The sequence below is a fragment of the Piliocolobus tephrosceles genome, chromosome 15 (assembly GCF_002776525.5).
Source record: "Piliocolobus tephrosceles isolate RC106 chromosome 15, ASM277652v3, whole genome shotgun sequence".
In the NCBI taxonomy this organism is placed as follows: Eukaryota; Metazoa; Chordata; class Mammalia; order Primates; family Cercopithecidae; genus Piliocolobus; species Piliocolobus tephrosceles.
In genome coordinates, this window is record NC_045448.1 from 103,290,399 (window position 1) to 103,314,560 (window position 24,162).

Below are 24,162 nucleotides of genomic sequence, written 5' to 3' on the forward strand. Positions count from 1 at the left end.
CACAAAAGAAGTGAAAATGCCCTGCCCCACCTTAACTGATGACATTCCACCACAAAAGAAGTGAAAATGGCCGGTCCTTGCCTTAACTGATGACATTACCTTGTGAAAGTCCTTTTCCTGGCTCATCCTGGCTCAAAAAGCTCCCCCACTGAGCACCTTGTGACTCCCACTCCTGCTTGCCAGAGAATAACCCCCCTTTGACTGTAATTTTCCTTTACCTACCCAAATCCTATAAAACGGCCCCACCCTTATCTCCCTTCACTGACTCTCTTTTCAGACTCAGCCCGCCTGCACCCAGGTGAAATAAACAGCCATGTTGCTCACACAAAGCCTGTTTGGTGGTCTCTTCACATGGACACACATGACTGATAAAGTTTGTGATATGTCTGTGATGCTAGCAGAGAAGTCATTAGAGAGGCTACGGAAGGTCGTGACAGAGGTTGAAATGCTTGCTATTCCAGTACCGAGAGCAATAGTGGAGGCAGAAAGTCCTAAACCAACAAGCAAGGGAATTAGTGGAATAACTCTTCTTTGTCGTGTCGGTGTCATGAGGGGAACAGGGAACTCTTCGGTCCCATCTGCAAATTGAATTTTGGGAGTAAAAAAAACTAGTGTGCATGTGCCCATCCAATTAGCAGGTAGACACCTGTAGAGGATCCACAGAGGAAGAAGAGGCCTTGTGCGAGGAAAAACTGGAGATGCAAAGTAAAAAGATGAGAGGGAGTGCTGAAAGGGGTGTCTTGTACCCAGACTCCTAGTCATCCAGCTAGGGGGGCAGCCATCAGAGGTTGTAATGGGGACGGATGAGGTAACTGCGTAGAGGAGGAGGTTCGATTTTCATGGTGCATGAGAAAACGTTGAGTATCTACAAGCAACCTTTCACTGTTATTTATGAGGCTGGGTATAAGTAAACAAAAAGAGGGCCTGGGAGGAGAGTCTGATGAGCAAGGGGAAGGTAGCCAAGGATGGACTGAAATACAGGGTAAGTGTCTTCCTAAGCAATAATTACTGCTAATGTTTTCAAGTTTGCCAATATTGATAGACGGCTTATCTGTAATACGAAGCTGGAAGCCTCCAATTGTTTCAGTGATGTGTGTAGTTGGGCTTTGGAGATGAAGAGTAAATGAACATTGAGAAGGTGAAAGGTTACCTAGGGGAATTCCAGTGGGTCTTTGCCGAGAGATACATGAAGGAGTGGCTACAGGAATAGTAGTTTGTGTTGTGAGAGGTCCAAATATGGGGGGAGTAGAGTTGATATAAGGAGAAAGGTTTTTTAAGTAAGTGTACAGGAGGGTGGCAGCTTGCTGATGGGCAATGTCTGGGGAGGTCCGGCTGAACCCGTCTAGAAAGTAAATGAGTTATTCAGGAGGGTAGAGGGGAGGGCTGTTAAAGGAAGTTTGGAGGTGTAGGGAGACAGGAGATGTTGCCCAGTCTGCATGTAAGGCGAGGACAGCTGTGTAGGCGCTGGAAGAAAGAGAACTGCAAAGCCAGCAGTCCTTCACTAAGGAGGGATTAGAAATGGCTAGGAGAGAATGGGTAAGGTTGACAGTGTGGTGGAGATAGCTGGGGAGAGGTAGAGTGTGGCATAAGACTGGGAATGAGAATAAGAGTGAGTATAAAGTAAAGAATAGAACTTCTTCAGGGGGAAAGTATGGGAGGGTCCCCTGCCAGCAAAGGTCATCTATCCACTCTAAGAGGGAGTTAAGAGTGGCGGTTTGGGGATAGCACCAAGAGATAGCAGCTGTGATGGCTTGGAGAAACACTGTAAACCAGCAGTGTAAACAAGAGAAGGGCATTTATAAGTAGTTGAGAACGGTGAATAGGAGTATGACTAGACAGAAGATAGTAGGGATGACTAGTTTTTGGGGCTCAATCCAAGTAGTGGCGGTGACTTTGTAAAGCCCTGTTTCAAAAAGTAGGGTAAGGATGAACAGACCTAATAGAATGAAGGGATATATTAGGCTCATAAAGGTTATTACTGTTCTTCAGAAATGGGAGTGAGTTTAAGGGAAGTAGAGGAGAGTACTTGTGACTTCCAGGAGGAAGAAGAAGGATTAGGCTGGCTGGCTGACGGACACAGCTTTATTCTGGAACAGTGAACCCAGTGGGGAGGATCCTGCAGGCGGACGGCAGTTGGGGTGCTATAGATGACTAAGTAGGGTCTGCTCCATCGAGGTTGTAGAGTTTAAGGGGTCAGATTCTTAACAAGAACTGATCGTCCAGCTAGGGTGTCTTTATATGGGTGAGAATCTGGAGTGGACAAGAGAAGATGAGCAGCCTGGCGAATTCCCTGTCTAGCCTGCTGGAGGACTGGAAGATAGTTGCCTAGAGGGCTGGTGTCTGGGATGAGGTTGGGGTCGAGCAAGAAAGTGTGTCCATATAAAAGTTCAAATGGACTGGACCCTGTAGCATCTGGAGGACAGGCTCTAATTCTGAGAAGGGCAAGAGGGAAAAGTACTGTCCAGTCCTCTTTAAGTTGGAGGCTGAGCTTGGTGATGTGTGTCTTTAAAAGACCATTAGTCCGTTCTACCTTTCCTGAAGATTGAGGATGGTAAGGGATATGAAGGTTCCACCGAATACCAAGAGCCTGAGAAACTGGGCGGTGTGACTAGTAAAGGCTGGTGTGTTATCAGACTGCATAGGGTGGGAAGGCCAAACCAAGGAATTATGTCTGACAGAGGGGAAGAAATGACCACAGTGGCCTTTTCAGACCCTCTACCCATCCAGTGAAAGTGTCTACCCAGACCAAGAGGTATCTTAGTTTTCTGACTTGGGGCATGTGAGTAAAGTCAATTTGCCAGTCCTGGGCAGGGGCAAATCCTCGAGCTTGATGTGTAGGAAAGGCAGGGGGTCTGAACAATCCTTGAGGGGTAGTAGAATAGCAGATGGAATACTGAGAAGTGATTTCCTTGAGGATATATTTCCACGATGGAAAGGAAATGAGAGGTTCTAAGAGACGGGCTAGCGGCTTGTAACCTACATGGAAGAGGTTATGAAATGATGACAGAATAGAATGGGCCTGTGAGACTGGAAGGAGATATTTTCCTTGGTCTAAGAACCATTTGCCTTGTTTGGGAAGAGATTGATAGATGGAAATTTCAGCGGGGGAGTAGGTGGGAGTGACCAATGTGAAGGAGAAAAACTGGCCACTAGCTGCTTGTCTAGCCACTTGATCAGCATAAGCATTGCCTAGAGCAATGGGATCTGATGCCTTCTGCTGGCCCTTGCAGTGAATGACTCCAGCTTCCTTTGGAAGTAAAGAGGCCTTGAGCAGAGTTTTTATTAAAGAGGCATTAATGATGGAAGACCCTTGCATAGTGAGGAAACTTCTTTCAGCCATATAACAGCATGGTGGTGCAGAATATGGAAGGCATATTTAGAGTCAGTATAAATATTGATGCATAGTCCCTTTGCAAGAGTGAGGGCCTGAGTTAAGGCAACTAGTTTGACTTGCTGAGAGGTAGTAAAGGGGGCCAGAGTGGTAGCCTCGATGATAGACGTGGAAGATACTATAGCATAGCCTGCCTTTGCTGGTGAGTGGCGATTAGGCCTGGTGGAACAGCCATCAATAAACCAAATGTGATCAGGGTGAGGAACAGAAAAGAAAGAAATATAGGGAAATGGGGTGAATGTCAGGTGGATCACAGAGATACACTCATGGGGGTCAGCTGTGGTATCTGGAATAATGTGGGAGGCCAGATTGAAGTCCAGGCCAGGAACAATGGTAATTGTGGGAGATTCAACAAAGAGTGAGTATAGCTGAAGGAGCCGGGGAACAGAAAATACATGTGTCAAGTGTGAGGAAGAAAATAGATTTTGGAAGTTATAAGAGCTGTAGAGAGTGAGTTGAGCATAGTTTGTGATTTTGAGCGCCTCTATAAGTATTAGGGCAGTGGCAGCCGCTGCACGGAGACATCATGGCCAGCCTAAAACAGTAAGGTCAAATTGTTTAGACAAAAAGTTTACAGGACGCGGTCCTGGCCCCTGTATAAGAATTCCGACTGCATAGCCCTGCACTTTGGCTGTTTGTAGTGAAAAGGGTTGGGATGAGTCAAGGAGAGCTACGGTGGGGGCGGTCTCTAAAGCTGTCTTCAAGGAATGGAAAGAGGAGTGGGGAAAGGATTTAGGGTCTATGGGGTCAGCTAGGTTTCCTTTTGTGAGTTTATGTAATGGTTTTGTCAGGATGGCAAAACCAGGTATCCAAAGGCAAAAGTTCCAACCATGCCTAGGAAGGAAAGGAGTTGCTGTTTTGTAGAAGGTGTTGGGGTTTGAGAGATCAGTTGGACACCATCGGCAGGGAGAGCACGTGTGTTTTTATGAAGAATTATGCCGAGGTGGGTAACGGATGAAGAAGAAATTTGAGCTTTGGAGGGGGATACCCAATATCCTTTGGAGAATAAATGTTGAAGGAGCAGGAGGGTGTCTTGTTGAGAAGATTCAAAGGAGGGGCTACAAAGAAGAAGGTCATCAATATATTCAATAAGGTGAGAAGTGGAGGGGTGGAAAGAAAATAAATCATGAGAAAGAGCTTGGCTGAAGTAATGAGGGCTGTTCGGCCTTGCGACAGCACAGCCCAGGTAAGCTGCTGGGACTGATGGGTGTCAGGGTCAGTCCAGGTAAAAGCAAAGAGAGGCTGGGATGAGGGGTGAAGAGGAATAGTGAAAAAAGCATCTTTAAGATCAAGAATGGAATAGTGAGTGGTGGAGGAAGGTATTGAGGACAAAAGAGTGTACAGTTTGGGCACTCCAGGGTGGATAGGCAAAGCAATTTGGTTGATAAGGCACAGATCCTGAACTAACCTGTAAGGCTTGTCTGGTTTTTGGACAGGTAAAATGGGGGAATTGTAAGGAGAGTTTATAGGTTTCAGAAGCCTATGCTGTAACAGGCAAGTGATAACAGGATTTAATCCTTTTAAAGTGTGCTGTGGGATGGGGTATTGGCGTTGAGCAGGGTAAGGGCGATTAGGTTTTAATGGGATGGTAATGGGCATGTGATCGGTTGCCAGGGAGGGAGTACAGATGTCCCATACTTGTGGGTTAAGGTGGGGGGATACGAGAGGAAGACGCAAAGGAGGCTTTGGGTTGGGAAGAAGGATGGCAATGCGATGTCACTGTAGTCCAGGAATAGTCAGGGAAGCAGACAATTTGGTTAAAATGTCTTGGCCTAATAAGGGAACTGGGCAGGTGGGGATCACTGAAAGAGTGCATAAAAGAATGTTGTCCAAGTTGGCACCAGAGTGGGGGAGTTTTAAGAGGTTTTGATACTTGGCCATCAATACCTACAACAGTTATGGGGGCAAGGGAAACAGGCCCTTGAAAAGAAGGTAATGTGGAGTGGGTAGCCCCCGTATCAATTAAACAGGGGACAGACTTACCCTCCACTGTAAGAGTTACCCGAAGCTCAGCATCCGTGATAGTCCAGGGGGCTTCCGAGGCGATTGGGCAGCATCAGTCTTCAGCTGCTAAGCTGAGGAGATCTGGGAAGGAGTTGGCCCAGAAACGTTGGGTTTTGGCTCCAGGGGCTTTAGCAGTGGTGGCAATGTGAGCTGGACAGTCTGACCTCCAGTGGGGGCCCGCACAGACAAGGCAGGGCTTAGGAGGAATCCCGGGCTGCAGCCATTCCTTGGCCCAGTGGCCAGGCTTTTGGCATTTGAAGGAAGGCCCACGAGGATGTTTTGAAGGAGCCCCTGGGAGCTGTGGCTTGGATATTCTGAAGTTTTTGTATGCTGGAGACGTGGTTGTGGGTTGTCTTACAACGGAGGCAAGTAGCGATAACTCAGAAATGCGCTGCTGTCTGGCTACCTCCTGTCTATTATTGTACACCTTGAAGGCGAGGTTGATTAATTCCTGTTTTGGGGTTTGAGAGCCGGATTCTAATTTCTGAAGCTTTTTTCTAATGTCAGGAGCTGACTGGGTGATAAAATGCATATTAAGAATAAGGCAGCCTTCTAGCCCCTCTGGGTCTAGGGCAGTAAAGCGTCTAAGGGTTGCTTAGCAGGTCATGGACTAGGCTGGGTTTTCATCTTTACCTTGGGTAGTTTATTTAAGTTTGTCATAATTAACAGCTTTGTAAGCTGCCTTTTTAACCCCTTCAATTAGGCAGGAAACCATGTAATTTTGCCTAGCTATACCTGGGAATCTGCCTAATAGTTCCATTGGGGATCTTCTCGGGGAACTGCTCTAATGCCTTCTTGGAGGTCTGGCTCATGGAGCTGGCGGTTGTCAGCGTGAGATTGGGCTAGAGAAAAAACTCTTTCCTATTCATCTGGGGAGAGGGTAGAAGTCAGGATGACATTTAAGTCACTCCAGGTTAAATTATAGAATGGAGTTAGATACCAGAATTCCTGTATATATTTAGTGGGGTCTGATGACAAAGATCCTAAACACTGACTGATCTGAGAGAGGTCTGATAGAGAAAAAGGTATATGTACCCTGACTATGCCTTCAGCTCCAGCTACTTCTCTAAGAGGAAATTGTTGGGCAGGTGGAGAAGAGCTAGTCACAGAACTAAACTGTAAGATGGACTGGGTGTGAAGAGGGGAGGTGATAGAAGGATTATAGGGTGGAGGAGCAGAAGCTGAGGAAGAATTGGGACTTAGCTCGGCCTGGCGACAAGCAGCCTGGGGAGGAGGGGAGAGGTCAGATGGTCTATAGAAAAGGAAGACTGGAAAGACTCAGCGATGCTTGGGGTTGGGACTGAGGGGACAGGCGGGAGGGAAAGAAGGAGGATTTGGGAGGAATCGCATTGGGAACAGAGACTAGGGAGGGAAGGAAGTGTGAAAAATGCCTGGATGTAAGGCACCTCAGACCATTTGCCTGTTTTTGGACAAAAATTGTCTTGGTCTCATAAGATGGAGAAAACAAAAGTGCCGTTTTCTGGTCATTTAGAACCATTGTCAAGTTTGTATTGGGGTCAAGCGGTATTGCAGAAGAAAATAAGATGCTTAGATTTTAGGTCAGGCAAGAGTTGAAGAGGTTTTAAGTTCTTGAGAACACGGGCTAAGGGAGAAGAAGGAGGAATGGAGGGTAGAAAGTTGCCCATAGTGAAGGAGGCAAGTTGAAAGAGAAGGGTAGAGACACAGAAGGGGGGTGGGAAGCAGCCCTGGGCTGCAATGTGGGTGAGCAGCCAAAGCAGGTGTCCCCGCAATTGACTTGCCACCAAGGGAATGTGGGTGAAAGACCAAGGCAGGCATCCCCGCAGAGATCAGACACCAGTGGAACAGGGGTGAGTAATCAGAGAGGCGTCCCCACAATGATTAAACACAGAGGGAAGGCTGCCTTCCCGAGTCCGTGACCGGTGCCGGAGTTTTGGGTCCATGGATAAAATGTGTCTCCTTTGTCTCTACCAGAAAATGAAAGGAATTGAAATTAAGAGAAGGGAGAGATTGAAGAGTGGCGCCAAGATTGAAAGGAGAAATAGGTTGAAGGATAGTGAGAGAGGTTGGAGAAGAGAGTAAAGAGAGGCCGCTTATCGGATTTAAAATTGGTGAGCTGTTCCTTGAGCTGGTTGGTCTGAGGACCCAGTGTCCTAGGTGGATCTTTCTCACGGAGCAAAGTGCAGGAGGACAGGGGATTGATCTCCCAAGGAAGGTCCCCCGATACGAGTCACGGCATCAAAATTTCACTCGCGTCTGTGTGAAGAGACCACCAAACAGGTTTTGTGTGAGCAACAAAGCTGTTTATTTCACCTGGGTTGCAGGCGGGCTGAGTCTGAAAAGAGTCAGCGAAGGGAGATAAGGGTGGGGCCGTTTTATAAGATTTGGGTAGGTAAAGGAAAATTACAGTCAAAGGGGGTTGTTCTCTGGCGGGCAGGAGTGGGGGTCACAAGGTGCTCAGTGGGGAAGTTTTTGAGCCAGGATGAGCCAGGAAAAGGACTTTCACAAAGTAATGTCATCAGTTAAGGCAAGGACCGGCCATTTTCACTTCTTCTGTGGTGGAATGTCATCAGTTAAGGCAAGGAACAGGCCATTTTCACTTCTTCTGTGATTCTTCAGTGACTTCAGGCCATCTGGGCATATATGTGCAGGTTACAGGGGATACGATGGCTTAGCTTGGGCTCAGAGGCCTGACACTGGCGTCCTTATAAGAAAAGAGACAGCCGGGCGCGGTGGCTCAAGCCTGTAATCCCAGCACGTTGGGAGGCTGAGACGGGCGGATCACCAGGTCAGGAGATTGACACCATCCTGGCTAACACGGTGAAACCACGTCTCTACTAAAAATACAAAAACTAGCTGGGCGAGGTGGTGGGCGCCTGTAGTCCCAGCTACTTGGGAGGCTGAGGCAGGAGAATGGCGTGAACCCACTCCAGCCCGGGCGATAGAGCGAGACTCCGCCTCAAAAAAAAAAAAAAAAAAAGAGAAAGAGACATCAGGGATGGTGTATACAGAGGAATGCCCAAGCGAGGACACGGTGAGCGGGCAGCCATCTGCAAGCCGAGGAGAGAGGCCTCACCAGAAACCAAACCTGTGGCTGCTTTGATCCTCTACTTCTGTAGCAGGACGAGCCACAGATCAAACTCCTCAGATACCAAGTTAAAGAAGGAAGGGGTTTATTTGGCCCGGGGCATCGGCAAGACTCCTGTCTCAAGAGCTGAACCCCCTGAATGAGCATTTCCTGTCCCTTTTAAGGGCTCACAACTCTCAGGGGGTGCGTGTGAGAGGGTCGTGATTGATTGAGCAAGCAGGGGGTACGTGACTGGGGCTGCATGCACCGGTAATTAGATCGGAACAAAACAGGACAGGGATTTTCTTTTTTTTCTTTTTTTCTTTCTTTTTTTTTTTTTTTGAGATGGAGTCTCGCTCTGCTGCCCAGGCTGGAGCTCAGTGGCTGGATCTCAGCTCACTGCAAGCTCCGCCTCCCGGTTTACGCCATTCTCCTGCCTCAGCCTCCAGAGTAGCTGGGACTACAGGCGCCTGCCACCTCGCCCGGCTAGTTTTTTGTAATTTTTGGTAGAGACGGGGTTTCACCATGTTAGCCAGGATGGTCTCGATCTCCTGACCTCGTGATCCGCCCGTCTCGGCCTCCCAAAGTGCTGGGATTACAGGCTTGAGCCACCGCGCCCGGCCAGGACAGGGATTTTCACAGTGCATTTCTATACAATGTCTGTAATCTAGAGATAACAGAACCGATTAGGTCAGGGGTCAGTCTTTAACTACCAGGCCCAGGGTGCAGCGCCAGGCTGTCTGCCTGTGGATTTCATTTCTGCCTTTTAGTTTTTACTTCTTCTTTCTTTGGAGGCAGAAATTGGGCATAAGATGATATGACAGGGTGGTCTCCTCCCTTATTCCCTGCTTTTGAGACTCTCACTCATTTTATTAGTGGGAGTTCTCACTTTCATTTTCACTACCCATGTCTTCTTGCAAGACAGATCAATAGTGATTCATATAGTACACTTGTGCTGAGGCATTTTGGTGAACTAAGGTAGTGATGAAGCTTTTTATCATTTGAAGAAGTACAGGTAGCAAACAAGAGAGCAGTAAGCAGGTTCCTATTATTATTATAACTCCTATTATAAGAGTTTTAAATTCTCCTAGCACTGGGAAACATTTTCCAAACATGGCCCTAGGATCAAATCCATGCCACACTTGCATGGGCACATGTGCCAGTTTTGTCATATCTCTAACTATGTCTTCAACTACTTGCCCTTGATCATCTATTTGTAGACAGCAAATTGGTAAGGTTAAATTTCCCACAGACCCCTCCTTCAGCTGCTAGCAAGAAGTCGAGATCCAATCTATTTTGATAGATAGCATTTCTCATCTGAGTTTCTTGCCGGGCCAGAATAGTCAGGGCTCTGCCGGTTTTATTAGTGATTATTTCTAAGACAGCTTGTAACCATATGATTCTGTTGATCATGTAAATGGGGATCTGGTATCCCCACGAGCCATCTTGTGCCCAAGTAGCAGGCCCATAATATTGTATGATTCTCTCAGGGGGTCATTCATCATCTTTCCAATTTCCTATAGCTATGCTTCTCTTTCTGCGGGAAGCGTAGACAAGGAAACCCAGGAGTTCACCTGTTTTTATGGGCAGTAAGAAGAAAGATGGTTTAATAGTGCCAATAACACAACTACCTGCCCACTGGTCAGGTAATTTGGCGTAAGCTCTATGCCCACATATCCAATACAATCCAGTGGGGGCTGTCCAGTCTCGGTGGGACTCTGGGTGGGTCCAGACGGTTTGCAACTTTGGGAATTTGCTAAATGGATTCCTCTCTGTTTGATTTGAACTTCACCAAGTGACTGTTTTTGTGGTACCATTATACAGTTTCTGTCCCAGACAACTGAGTCATCCTATGGGGTGAGTGAATTCTTTTCCTTCTCTCGCTATGCAATATTGTCCAATAATTGAGGTTTTTAGGACCCAGAAATTATCAGGGTGATTCTTTTGAGCCAGGAATTCATTAGGAACTGGGTCTGCAGGTACTAATTCGCAGGCTTGCCATGGCCATTGATCTCCCATTACAGTTCCTCCGCATACATAACATGAAGTGACATTGAGAGACCGGGCTACATGCTCGGCTAATTGCAAAAACAAATTTCTTGTTTTTCCTGGAATTTCTGGTACTGGCACATTCAGTTCATCATAGAAAGTTTGAAACACTGGCTCAGGAGAGTGTTTGTAAACTTCTCCTCAAACCAAGATATTTACCCGAGGATCCAATCTGGCCCCATCGATTCCTAAGGTCACATGCTCCCCTTTTTTCCAGCGAGGATCAAGGGGATTGGTTATTACTAGCTTTAAGGGGTTACATTGCCCCTTACTGCAGAAAGGGCCATTTTTTCCTTTCCAAAGGTGGACTGGATCCTTTTCATTTTTTATCCAAGTGGCCCAAATGACACAAGACCAGTATCCACATTCATTTCCACACAGTCCTAATTCGTGACAAATGTACTTATTTTCGGTCATATGGCCTTTTTTCCAACTAAAAGAGCCACATCCCCTTCCTAGCTTATTGCTATTAATAACAATACAGGCATCAGATTTCAAGATTATGCGTTTGGGCACCCCTTTTTCTTCTGTTCTGGCTAATACTTTACTTGTATCTTTCATGAGTCCCCACCAGTCTTCAGTCCTTAATCTTATTTCAAAAACTGGACATGGGAGGCTCAGAGGGGTCATAACATACATCTGGTCGGTCATTTCCTGGGCTATATACCTTGTAATGAGTGTCCTTACATAAACATATTCCTTTTAAAGTTCCTTGGCATTCATAGCAACTATAGAACAGAAAGATTGTTTTAACTTGTTGCCGTGCCTCGGTAACCTGATGTATACACTGAGAGCAGTCTTCCATGCGGGGAAAGTCAGTGGAAGTGTTTACTCTACAAGTCCAAATTATGAGGAAAATGAGTCCCATGATGATTCTCCTCATGCTTCGGCCACGCATAGACCAGTCAGCTTCCAGGTGTGACTGGAGCAGGGCTTGTCGTCCTCCTCAGAGTCACTTGCAGGGGTTTTCCGGGCTTGGTTTTGCCTCCCAGGTTTCATTGGCTGCAGGTTTCACACGCTGTGGTGGATCCAGGCTGGGATTCCTTCTACCTTTACAGCCATGGGGGTGGTCAGGATGACAGTCTGAGGTCCTTTCCACCATGGCTGCAAAGGGGCTATGTTCCAGTCCTTGAGCCACACGCGATCACCTGGAGAGAAGGGGTGAACTGGGGGGAATAAGTTGATGGGACACCTTTCATTTACCCAAGTTGAGATTGTTTGTGTAATTTTTCCTAAAGCCTGTAGCTGTCCCTGTAATTCAATTTCACCTAACTCTCGGGGAGTGCCTGGAAGCTCCCGTAGTATAAGAGGAGGCCTATGATACAATATTTCATAAGGGGAGTATCCTGTTTTCTTAGAAGGAGTGCATCTAATTTTAAACAATACCATAGGAAGAGCCTGTATCCACTTTAATCCTGTTTCCTGACATACTTTCCCTAAACTATTTTTGACAGTCTGATTCATTCGCTCCACATTTCCGGAACTCTGTGGTCGGTAGGCGGCATGTAGCTTCCAGGTGATTGCTAATGCCTTTGCTGTCTTCTGTACCAAGTCAGCCACAAACGTCAGCCCATTATCTGAGCCGATTGGTAAGGGCAGTCCAAACCTAGGAATAAGATCTCGGAGAAGCACACGGGTTACCTCGTAGGCCTTTTCAGTTCGTGTTGGATAAACCTCCACACACCCAGAGTAAGTATGCACAAGAACCAGCAAGTACTTGTTATCTTCACATTTTGGCATTTCTGTGCAGTCCACCTGAAGATCCTCAAACGAAGCCACTCCATAAGCTTGTATGCCGGGTGGAACAGTGGGGCCTTGCCTTGCATTGTGCTGCGCTCCCCTTTCTGAATAGTGAATCCCAGGTAGTGTACCTGCTGTCTGCAGATCTGAGCTTTCTTGGACACCTTATACTCAAAGTCCTCCGGGTGCCGAAGCAGGGCATGAGTCCCTTTTGCACACCTGACTGCTGTGGAGTGTCCTAGCAGAAGGTTGTCCACGTACAGGAGCAAGGCACAGCCTAGGTCTTTAGCAGGAAACTTTAAAGGAACATGTTTATGTAATGACACTCAGTACAAGGTATGTAGCCCAGGAAACGACCGACCAGATGTGTGTTATGACCCCTCTGAGCCTCCCATGTCCACAGTTTTTGAAATAAGATTAAGGACTGAAGACTGGTGGGAATTCATAAATGATACAAGTAAATGTGCAAGTAACACACCATTGTGCTACTGCTTTGGCAAGGGCTGGCAAGTGTGAAGCATAGAAGTACCAGCCTAACAATTTTTCAAGTGACTCTTGACTTAGATGAGTGGTTTCGTGCACGGTCAATACGATTGTGGCTCCCAGCAACTGCGGCGCAGCTACCCTCCCATGTGGCAGTCTGATCCATCCTCCTTTTATTACTTGCCCCCGTTCTGCGTAGAAGTCTTTTTCTTCCTTAGAATAGGTCGGTACCAGGTCAGGTGTTTGAGGGAGTAAGGGGGCTGCTACTGATGCCCGGTAAGGGTAGATGCTGCTTTTCGAGTTTCTGAATCAGCTCGAGAGTTTCCTAAGGCCACTGAGGTGGAGGCTCGCTGGTGTCCCCTGCAGTGCATGACTGCCACCCTCTGAGGTTCCCACATTGCCTCTAATAATTGTAGAGTTTCTTGTTCATATTTTATGTCCTTTCTCCCGGAGTTGTAGAGACCCTTTTCCTTATATAATGCTCTATGCACTTGGAGGGTTAGAAAGGCATATGGAGAGTCAGTGTAGATGTTTACAGTCTTACTTTCACTGAGTTCCAGAGCCCAAGTCAAAGCAATGAGCTCAGTCTTCTGGGCTGAAGTGCCCTGTGGCAACAGTTTGGCTTCAATGACAGCATCCAAAGTTACCACCGCATATCCTGCACATCCTTCTCCTTGTGGGTTAACAAAGCTGCTCCCATCCACGTATAACTCCCAGTCTACTGATGCCCATGGCTGGTTCCGAAGGTCAGGTCTGCTAGAATAGACAGAGTTCAACACCTCTATGCAGTTATGCTTGACCGGGCTCTCTGATACTGGGAGCAGGGTAGCGGGATTTAGGGTATTACAGACTTCAGTAATTATGCAGGCATTTTCACATAGCAAGCTTTGGTACTTGGTTAATCTAGCATTTCTTAGCTATGATGTCCTTTGGTATGCATCAAAGTTACCACAGCACAGGGGGCCTTTATATTCAGGTTTTGCCCAAGGGTTAGTTTATCTGCTTCTTGTGCTAACTTGGCTATTGCTGCCAGGGCCATTAGACATGGTGGCCAGCCTTTGGAAACCCTATCTAGTTGTTTTGAGAGATAGGCCACTGGCCTTGGCCAGGGCCCCACAGTCTGGGTTAAAACTCCAACTGCCATTTTTTCTCTTTTTGACACATAGAGTATAAAGGGCTTTGTCAAACCTGGTAGTCTTAGGGCTGGGGCCAATATAAGTTTTTCCTTTAACTTACAAAAGGCTTGCTGTTGTAGAGGCCTCCAATCAAAAGGCTCCCAGTCAGCCCCCTTTGTAACCCCGTACAAAGGTTTGGCTAGTACTGCAAAGTTTGGAATCCATAATCTGCAAAACCCCACACCTAGGAATTTCCTTACTTACCTTCTGGTTTTAAGTTCCGGTAGGCTGCAGGTGACCAGCTTTCTTTCTGATCCCAGGCTGCGCTTCCCTTTCCGAATAGTGAATCCCAGATAGCGTACCTGCTGTCTGCAGATCTGAGCTTTCTTCCTGGACACCTTATACTCACAGTCCTCCAGGTGCCAAAACAGGGCATCAGTCCCTTTTGCACACCCGGCTGCCGTGGAGTGTCCTAGCAGAAGGTCGTCCACGTACAGGAGCAAGATGCAGCCTAGGTCTTTAGCAGGAAACTTTTGCAGGTCTCGAGCCAGGGCCTCCCCAAAGATAGTAGGGGAGTTCTTGAACCCTTGGGGAAGCCGGGTCCAAGTGTACTGAGTAGTGATACCTGACTCTGGATCTTCCCACTGAAAGGCAAACAGCTTCTGGCTCTCAGGAGCTATTCTGATGCTAAAGAAGGCATCGTTTAACTCCAGACAGGTAAACCAGCTGTCCTCAGCTGGCAGCAGCCCTAACAATGTGTAAGGGTTAGCAACTGTTGGGTGCAGAGTCACTGTAGCTTGGTTGACCAAGTGCAAGTCCTGTACTAGTCGGTAGTCCTTGGTCCCTGGCTTAGGGACAGGCAGGAGGGGGGTGTTCCATGGAGACTGGCAAGGAACTATAATTCCATAGGTTTTCAAGCATCTGAGATGAACCTGGATTCCTTCGAGAGCTTCTCTGGGAACCAGATGCTGCTTTTGTCTGATAGGTTAGGCCCCAGGCTTAACTTCTATGAGTACGGGAACTTGGTTGACCGCCAGTTCCGGAGGATTATCCTTGGCCATACTCGGGGCCATCGCTTAGCTAGAGCTGGTTTTATCTCTTAGCCTGGTTCGGTTAGAAAAAGTCTCCATTCTTCTTCCTGGGGGACTGTAAGGGCCATGATAGCTCCTGTTCCTGGTAACTTTAGCTGTAAAGATCCCTGTTTTGTAAAGGAGATGGTGGCTCTCAGCTTGCTAAGCAAATCTCTTCCCAGCAAGGGCAAGGGACAGCCAGGCATGTACAAGAACTGGTGAACTATCTCATGTCCCCCCACTGAGCAGGTCCGTGGTAGACAGAAAGCCTTCTTAGTGGAAACTCCTGTTGCTCTGATTATATCAATGGTTTTCTTGGATAAGGGGGTGACCGGGGTGGTTACTACTGAATGTTCAGCACCAGTAATGACCAAAAACATAATATCCTTGCCCCCAATTGTCATCCTGACCGCGGGCTCCTTGGGGGCACTTGAGCTCGGTCCCCTTCAGTCCAGTAGCCCTTCAGCCAGATTGAACAAAGCTCCCTCATCTTTATCTGAGGTCTTTTGTTCCAAACCACCTTGCTCTTCCTTCAGTTGGGGACACTTAACTTTCCAATGTCCTATTTCCTTACAATAGGCGCGTTGGTTACGTTGCAAGCACGGGCGATTAGACTGGGTATTCTTTCCTGAACCCCCCTTTCCCTCTCCTTTTGGGGGAATTCCCTTAATGGCCATGGCCAGTAAGTTGGTGTTTCACCTAGCCTGGCATTCGCCTTCCTTACGGCTTTCTCTGTGGCTTGTTGCATCTCTATTCACAAACACTTGATTGGCTATTTCCAGTAACTACGAGGTATTCATACCTGCAAACCCAGCCTGTTTCTGTAATTTTCTCCTGATATCTTCTGCACTTTGACTAACTAAGGCTATGTTAATCATGCACTGATTTTCATGGCTATCTGGATCAAAAGGAGTGTACATACGATAAGCCTCACATAGTTTTTCATAGAATTGTGCTGGACTCTTCTCTTTTCCTTGGATGACCTCAGAGACCTTATTTATATTTGTGGCCTTTTGAGCCCCTTTCTTTAGACCTTCTATTAATGCCTCACGGTACAGTCTTAGCCTCTCCATGTCTGGTCCCTCGTTCGGGTCCCACTGGGGGTCTGTTCCTGGCAGTTGAATTCTTACATATTCTTGGGAGTTTTGGTAATTGACTGGGACGTGCTCCTCTAGCCTCTTAGCTGCCACCTGGAGCACCTTTTGCCTTTCATCTGTATTATAGAGGTACATGAGCAGCTGGTGGCAATCAGCCCAAGTAGGATTATGAGTCTGTATAATAGTTGAAGCAAGTCAATTAAAGCTTGAGGCTTTTCAGTGTAAGATGGAGTATTCTTTTTCCAGTTGAGGAGGTCAGCAGAGGTGAAAGGTTGATACACAAAGGCACACCTTTCTACCATGTGTCTGTTCTCATCTACCCCAGTATATCACTGTTCTCTCCGGGGCATTTGGATCCCAGTCTTGGGTCCTAAGCAAGCTGCCAAGGGAGGAGTTTCTCCCACGGCTTCACTTCCTCTCTTGTCTACTCTGGGTGGTCTAGGGGTGTGGTCATCTGGTAGAGGCGTAGGTGCTGTGGCCTCAGGGGTGGGGAGCCCTTCCTCCTGATAAGGAGGGGGTATTGCTGGTACCAATTCCTGCCATGATTCTTTTGGTGTTGGGTCGGACAGGACTTTTGGTGCCGACTTCCCTTCGGCGGGTGGAGTGAGGACCTTCCTTAACTAATGGTCCTTTTGCTGCTAGTACTGCTGCTGCCTGTCCTCTTGACCACTGTGGGGGGTCCAAAGCTAGCTGTAACCAAGAATCTATATATGGGAACTCATCTGGGTACCCTGACTTACAGGTTACCCTGTGCCATACCTTCGAGACAAGGGACCTGTCCAGGCTTCCTTCTGATGGCCAACCCACCTCTAATGCTGGCCAGTCTATCTCACACAAAGTTCTAAGTTGTCCTGGTGTCATGGTGACTCCATAATCTCCCTTAAATCCCTTTTTGAGCCGGGCGCGGTGGCTCAAGCCTGTAATCCCAGCACTTTGGGAGGCCGAGACGGGCGGATCACGAGGTCAGGAGATCGAGACCATCCTGGCTAACACGGTGAAACCCCGTCTCTACTAAAAATACAAAAACTAGCCGGGCGAGGTGGCGGGCGCCTGTAGTCCCAGCTACTCCGGAGGCTGAGGCAGGAGAATGGCATAAACCCGGGAGGCAGAGTTTGCAGTGAGCTGAGATCCGGCCACTGCACTCCAGTCCGGGCGACAGAGCGAGACTCCGCCTCAAAAAAAAAAAAAAAAAATCCCTTTTTGAATTTTTTCAACATAGTTCCTAGTAGGGTGGGCTTACTTTGTGCCTGACCCATATCTCCTCGAGACAAAACACTACGCTCACACCACACGCACACCACAAAACAAAGAATGGGTAAAAAGGGCACACACACACTTCTACAGTTTATGCCAAACCAGAATCAAAACCAAAATCAGAGTATCAAGAAATCTAAGCCAGATCAAAACCAAAACCAAAGTATCAAGCAATCCAAGTCAAGTCAAAAACAAAAACCAAAGTGCCGGTACCGGCACACCGTGGGTGATCAGGCCACGCTTCCACTCAAATGGAGTGGGCAAGTTCTCAAGACTAGTCTTACTAGTTGCAGATGTCTGGACTCCAAGTACCAGTTCCTTCCCGGTGTTCAACCACTGTGTTGATCCTCCACGGGGGCCTACCACACACTGCTCTGGTGCGGTGTCCCACAGGGTCAAACGCCTACCTGGGAGCGCTCTCAGGATCCGTGTCACTCAGGCTGGTCAGAGTCCCCCGCAGGGATGTTCCACAGGGCAGGCTTAAGCCGCCTAAGGAGATGCCTTGACCGTTTGCCGATTACCTCGCTTCCTGGTCAGGGAACCAAGAAATGTAGCAGGACAAGCTGCAGACAAAACTCCTCAGACAGCCAGTCAAAGAAGGAAGGGGTTTATTCGGACGGGGGCATCGGCAAGACTCCTGTCTCAAGAGCTGAGCTCCCCAAGTGAGCAATTCCTGTCCCTTTTAAGCGCTTATAACTCTCAGGGGGTGCATGTGAGAGGGTCGTGATTGATTGAGCAAGCAGGGGGTACGTGACTGGGGGCTGCATGCACTGGTAATTAGAATGGAACAGAACAGGACAGGGATTTTCACAGTGCATTTCTATACAATGTCTGTAATCTATAGATAACAGAACCAATTAGGTCAGGGGTTGATCTTTAAGTGCCAGGCCCAGGGTGTGGTGCCGGGCTGTCTGCCTGTGGATTTCATTTCTGCCTTTTAGTTTTTACTTCTTCTTTCTTCGGAGGCAGAAATTGGGCATAAGACGATATGACGGGTGGTCTCCTCCCTTACTTCAGGACTCCAGAATAATGAGAAATACATGTCTGTTGTTTAAACCACCTAGTCTGTGATATTTTGTTATGGTAATCCCCAGCAGAATTAACGTACCATGTGAACATGTTTTGGCTTTGGTTTTTCCCCAGTAAGATTACAGTGATACAAAAGAATTTGGCAATCTAATTTTAAAACATGGAAAGACAATGAATGAATGAGATGAGGTAATAGATTGTTGATCATCAAATGGATGTAATAGCATGCAGTCTTCTTATTCCTGCTCTCCAGCACTCCCCTCCAGGGGCCCTTTCTCAGCCAGGCCCCCTTGGTGTTGCTCGTTCTGTACCTCCCCCTTCCCTTGTCCCACCTTTGACACCTCAGCTTGAGGAGGACGCCTTTCCCACTGAAACCGTCCCCACCGGGTTGATGAGAATTGCATTCTGGTTTCTGGCTCACTTTCCTGTTGCTGAAAGTCATGCAGCGCTAGATACTGACCAATTTGCATTTTCATTGTAGTTAGGATTAGCATGTGAGCCACCATGCCCTGCTAATTTGCATCTCCATTGTACCTACAGGTAGAATTTCTGACATTAGGGCTACAAGACTATTGAGGAATTGATTTGCAGCCAGGCAGAGAGGCTCGTGTCTATAATCCTAGCACTTTAGGAGGCTGAGGTGGGTGGATAGCTTGAGCCCAAGGAGTTTGAGACCAGCCTGAGCAACATGGCAAAACGGCCTTTTTACAAAATATACAAAAAATTAGCAGGGGGTGGTGGTGCACATCTGTAGTCCTAGCTACTCTGGAAGCTGAGGTGGGAGGATCAGGTGAGCCCCGGAGGTCAAGGTTGCAGTGAGCCAAAATTATGCTATAATGTACTCCAGCCTGGGCTACAGAGTGAGAGTGTCTTTAAAAAAAAAAAAAAAAAAAGTACAGGTGCGGTGGCTCACGCCTGTGATCCCAGCACTTTGGGAGGCCGAGGTGGGCAGATCACCAGGTCAAGAGATCGAGACCATCTTGGCCAATATGGTGAAATCTCGAAAACACAAAAATTAGCTGGGCATGGTGGTGCACACCTGTATTCCCAGCTACTCAGGAGGCTGGGGCAGGACAATTGCTTGAACCCTGGAGGCAGAGGTTTCAGTGAGCTGAGATCACACCACTGCACTCCAGCCTGGCAACAGAGTGAGACTCCGTCTTTAAAAAAAAAAAAAAAAAAAAAAAAAAGCGAGGTGCGGTGGTTCACACCTGTAATCCCAGTACTTTGGGAGGCCAAGGTGGGTGGAGCACGAGGTCAGGAGATCGAGACCATCCTGGCTAACACAATGAAAACCTGTCTTAGCTTTACTAAGATACAAAATACTAAAAATACAAAAAATACAAAAAATACAAAAATACAAAAAAAATTAGCTGGGCATGGTGGTGGGTGCCTGTAGTCCCAGCTATTTGGGAGGCTGAGGCAGGAGAATGGCGTGAACCCGGGAGGCAGAGCTTGCAGTGAGCTGAGATCGCACCACTGCACTCCAGCCTGGGCAACAGAGAGAGACTCCATCTCAAAAAAAAAAAAAAGTAAAAACAATTGATTTGCATTTCTATTGTTCCTATAGATAGGATCTCTGACATTAGAATCATAGGCTTTTCTCTTTTGAGATAGGGTCTGCTCTGTTGCCAGGCTGGAGCACAATGGCACAATCATAGCTTGCTGCAGCCTTAACCCCCCAGGCTCAAGCTATCCTCCCACCTCAGCCTCCTGATCAGCTGGGACTATAGGAGTGTGTCAGGCCTCTGAGCCCAAGATAAGCCATCATACCCCTGTGACCTTCATTTATACATCCAGATGGCCTGAAGCAACTGAAGATCCACAAAAGAAGTGAAAATAGCCTTAACTGATGACATTCCACCATGGTGATTTGTTTCTGTCCCACCCTAACTGATCCATGTACTTTGTAACCTCCGCCACCCCTAAGAAGGTTCTCTGTAATTCTCCCCACCCTTGAGAATGTGCTTTGTGAGATCCACCCTCTACCTGCAAAACATTGCTCCTAACTCCACCGCCTAGCCCCAAACCCTATAAGAACTGATGATAATCCCACCACCCTTTGCTGACTCTCTTTTCGGACTCAGCCCGCCTGCACCCAGGTGATTAAAAAGCTTTATTGCTCACACAAAGCCCGTTTGGTGGTCGCTTCACTCGGACGCACGTGACAGTGTGCTCTACCATACCAGGCTAATTTTTAATTTTTTGTAGAGATGAGGGCTTGCTATGTTGAACAGGCTGGTCTGGAACTCCTGGCCTCAACCATTCCTCCCACCTCAGCCTCCCAAAGTGCTGAGATTATAGGCATGAGCCACTTAGCCTGGCCAGAATCATAAAGCTTTTGTTTAAGGATCATTTCAGGTGTTTTTCAGTAAGCAAATCTCGTAACCAGTTTGAAGAACCCCACCGCCCCCCCAAGAGGAGCAGGATCAGCCTGAGAATACAGCTTCTTCCTCTCCCTGCCTCATGACTTCACTCTGTACTCTTCAACCAATCAACAATCTCCACGCTTTGGGCCACTCCAAAACCCTTCAAAACTCTAGCCCCAAACTCCTCGGGCAGATGAATTTGAGGTTCCCTCCCATCTCCTCCTTTGGTGACCCTGTGATCAAACCTCTTTCTCTGATGCAATCTGGTATCCCAGCATTTTGATTTGCTGTGTGCATTGGGCGACAAACCTCTCAGTTACACCACCCACCTGGAAGGTGGTCTTGTCTTCCTCCAGAATCTTAGAGAAATCACCGCTTCCAAGACGAACTTTAACCCTAGGTCTTTCCTTTTTCTCATTTGTTTTGTAAAGTTTGTGAAGATTGGGCCCATCTCATGAACGTAGAGAGCTCTCCCAGGAAATCTTTTTGTTGTTATTTCTGTTGACTGATTAAGTCTAATTGTCAGAGGCATTTGAACCAGAGCAGCCCCATTCTGAATAGGGGTTGAGTAAAATAAGGCTGAGACCTACTAGGCTGCATTCCCAGGAGGTTTAGGCATTCTTAGTCACATGATGAGATAGGAGGTCTACACAAGATACAGGTCACAAAGACCTTGCTGATATAACAGGTTTTGGTAAAGAAGTCTGCCAAAACCAAGACGGTGACTACAGCGACCTCTGGTCGTCCTCACTGCTCATTATATGTGAATTACAATACATTAGCATGCTAAAAGACACTGCCACCAGCACCGTGATAGTTTACAGATGCCATGACAACGTCAAGAAGCTATTGTATCTGGTCTGAAAGGGAGGAAACCGCAGTTCTCGGAATTGTCCACCTTTTTGCTGAAATAACCCAACCCTTACTTAGCATATAATCAAGAAATAACTATAAGTATACTCAATCAAGCAGCTCATGCTGCTGCTCTGCCCAGGGAGTAGCCATATTTTTGTTTCTTTACTTCCCTGATAAACTTGCTTTCACTTTATGGATTCTCCTCGAATTCTTTCTTGTGCACGATCCAAGAACCCTCTCTTGGGGTCTGGATTGGGACCCGTTTCCTGTAATATAATTAGCATCTCCAACCAGAACAGGAAAGAAGATAAAATCCAATCTGTTTCTTCTACTTAGTTGGTTTGGTTAGAAAAAGAAAGTCAATTGTGTGCTTGAAAGGCTGGTTCCAATAATTAGAATTTTAAAAATGTTTAATTCGATTTCATCTTCGTCATTGTTAAGGTATAATGTTCAGAAAGGTAAAATCATGACTCTTATGCAAACATAAACTGAAAATATGTCAAAGATTTAGTTAACTCATTAATTATAAGGGCACATGTAAAATGTGATAATAAGATATTATAAGCATTTGAGAAACTAGTTCTAGATTGGCAATTTTATACATTGCTGGTACAGGTGTGGAACTGATTAATGTCCAACAGGGCCGTAAACTATAACCTGTGGGATTATCTGTTCCACTGGACAGAAACTAGTTTGCATTCCCATGAGACAAAATTCTACAAGTTAATCATTGTCCCTACAGACTTGCAAAATAGCTCTGACAACGAAATGTTAAGCCCAACCTGCTGCAATGAGTGAATGTCTGCATTTTAGTCTGTTCAGACTACTATAACAACATAGCTTAGACCAGGTAGCTTATAAGCAACTGATATTTATTTCTCACAGTTCTGGAGGCTGGAAAGCCAATGGTCAAGGTGCCAGCAGAGTCCACGTTTGCTGAGGTCCTGCTTCCTGATTCATGGATGCCCATCTTCTTCCTCTGTCCTCACAGCATGGAAGGGGCCAGGGATCTCTCTGAGGCCCCTTTTAAAAGGGCACTAAGGCAGGGCATGGTGGTTCATGCCTGTAATCCCAGCACTTTGGGAGGTTGAGGCAGGCGGATCACTTGAGGTCAGGAATTCGAGACCAGCCTGGCCAACACAGTGAAACCCCATCTTTACCTAAAATACAAAAATTAGCTAGGTGTGGGGGCGGGCACCTGTAATCTCAGCTACTCGGGAGGCAGAGACATGAGAATCGCTTGAACCTGGGAAGCGGAGGTTAGAGTGGAGATTGCACCACTGCACTCCAGCAGTGAGCAACACAGCGAGACTCCATCTCAAGAAAAATAAATAAATAAAATAATAATAAATAAAAGGGCACTACTCCCATTCCCAAGGGGGCTACTTTCATAACCTAATTACCTCCCAAAGGCCCCACCTTCTAATACCATCTCATTGGGGATTAGGTTTCAACATATGAATTTCGGGGGGGTCACACACACTAAAATTGTGATCTCTTTTGCCTATTCCTGAGTATCTAAAATAATGCTCAATCCGTTAGGACGGAGGTTTAAGGGTGTGCCAAACTGAGAAATAGGAGCTGGTGTCACCAGAAACCCAAACGTTCATTGTAGTTATTAGGCAATGAGGAGGAATCTGTGAATGTTGATGACTCATTTTCCCTTGCCACCAGTAACTGAAATAGAAAATTCAATGTTGGCCATCTGTCTTCTTAGGAGTAACGTGAGGAAATTATAGGCCATGGTCCTTGTTGGGAACAGGCCCTCCAAAATCTGGCCATAAACTGGCCCCACAACTGGCCATAAACAAAATCTCTGCAGCACTGTGACATGTTCATGATGGCCATAAAGTCCACGCTAGGTTGTCGGTTTACCGGAATGAGGGCAAGGAACACCTGGCCCACCCAGGACGGAAAACCGCTTAAAGGCGTTCTTAAACCACAAACAATAGCATGTGCAATCTGTGCCTTAAGGGCATGTTCCAGCTGCAGATAACTAGCCAGACCCACCCCTTTATTTCGGCCCATCCCTTTGTTTCCCATAAGGGATACTTTTAGTGAATCGAATATCTGTAGAAACAATGCTAATGACTGGCTTGCTGTTAATAAATATGTACATAAATCTCTGTTCCGGCTCTCAGCTCTAAAGGCTGTGAGACCCTTGATTTCCACTTCACATCTCTATGTTTCTGTGTGTATCTTTAATTCTTCTAGCACCGCTGGGTTAGGGTCTCCCTGACTGAGCTAGTCTCGGCAGTTCCTCTGAAATAAAATTAAGCATTCCTACCTCTAAACATTATTTTTTCCCTAAACGTATCCATTTCTAAAGTTCCTTTTCATGATTTAAAATTCTTTAAAAATCTTACTTTTCTTGGCCCGGCATGGGGCTCATGCCTGTAATCCCAGAAATTTGGGAGGCCGAGAGGAGTGGATCACCTGAACCCCGGGAGTTTGAGACTGGCCTAGGCAACATGGTGAAATTCTGTCTCTACAAAAAGATAAAAAATTAACCAGGTGTGGTGGTATGTGTCTTGTTTTTCTAAGACCACCAGAGCGAGCACAAAAGAACCAGCAAGTAGGCAAAGGTCAGGCGCAAAACTGCTAGTTTATTTTAGTAACCTAAGGTGTGGAGAAGAAGTCTGCCGGCCTCCGGCAAAGAA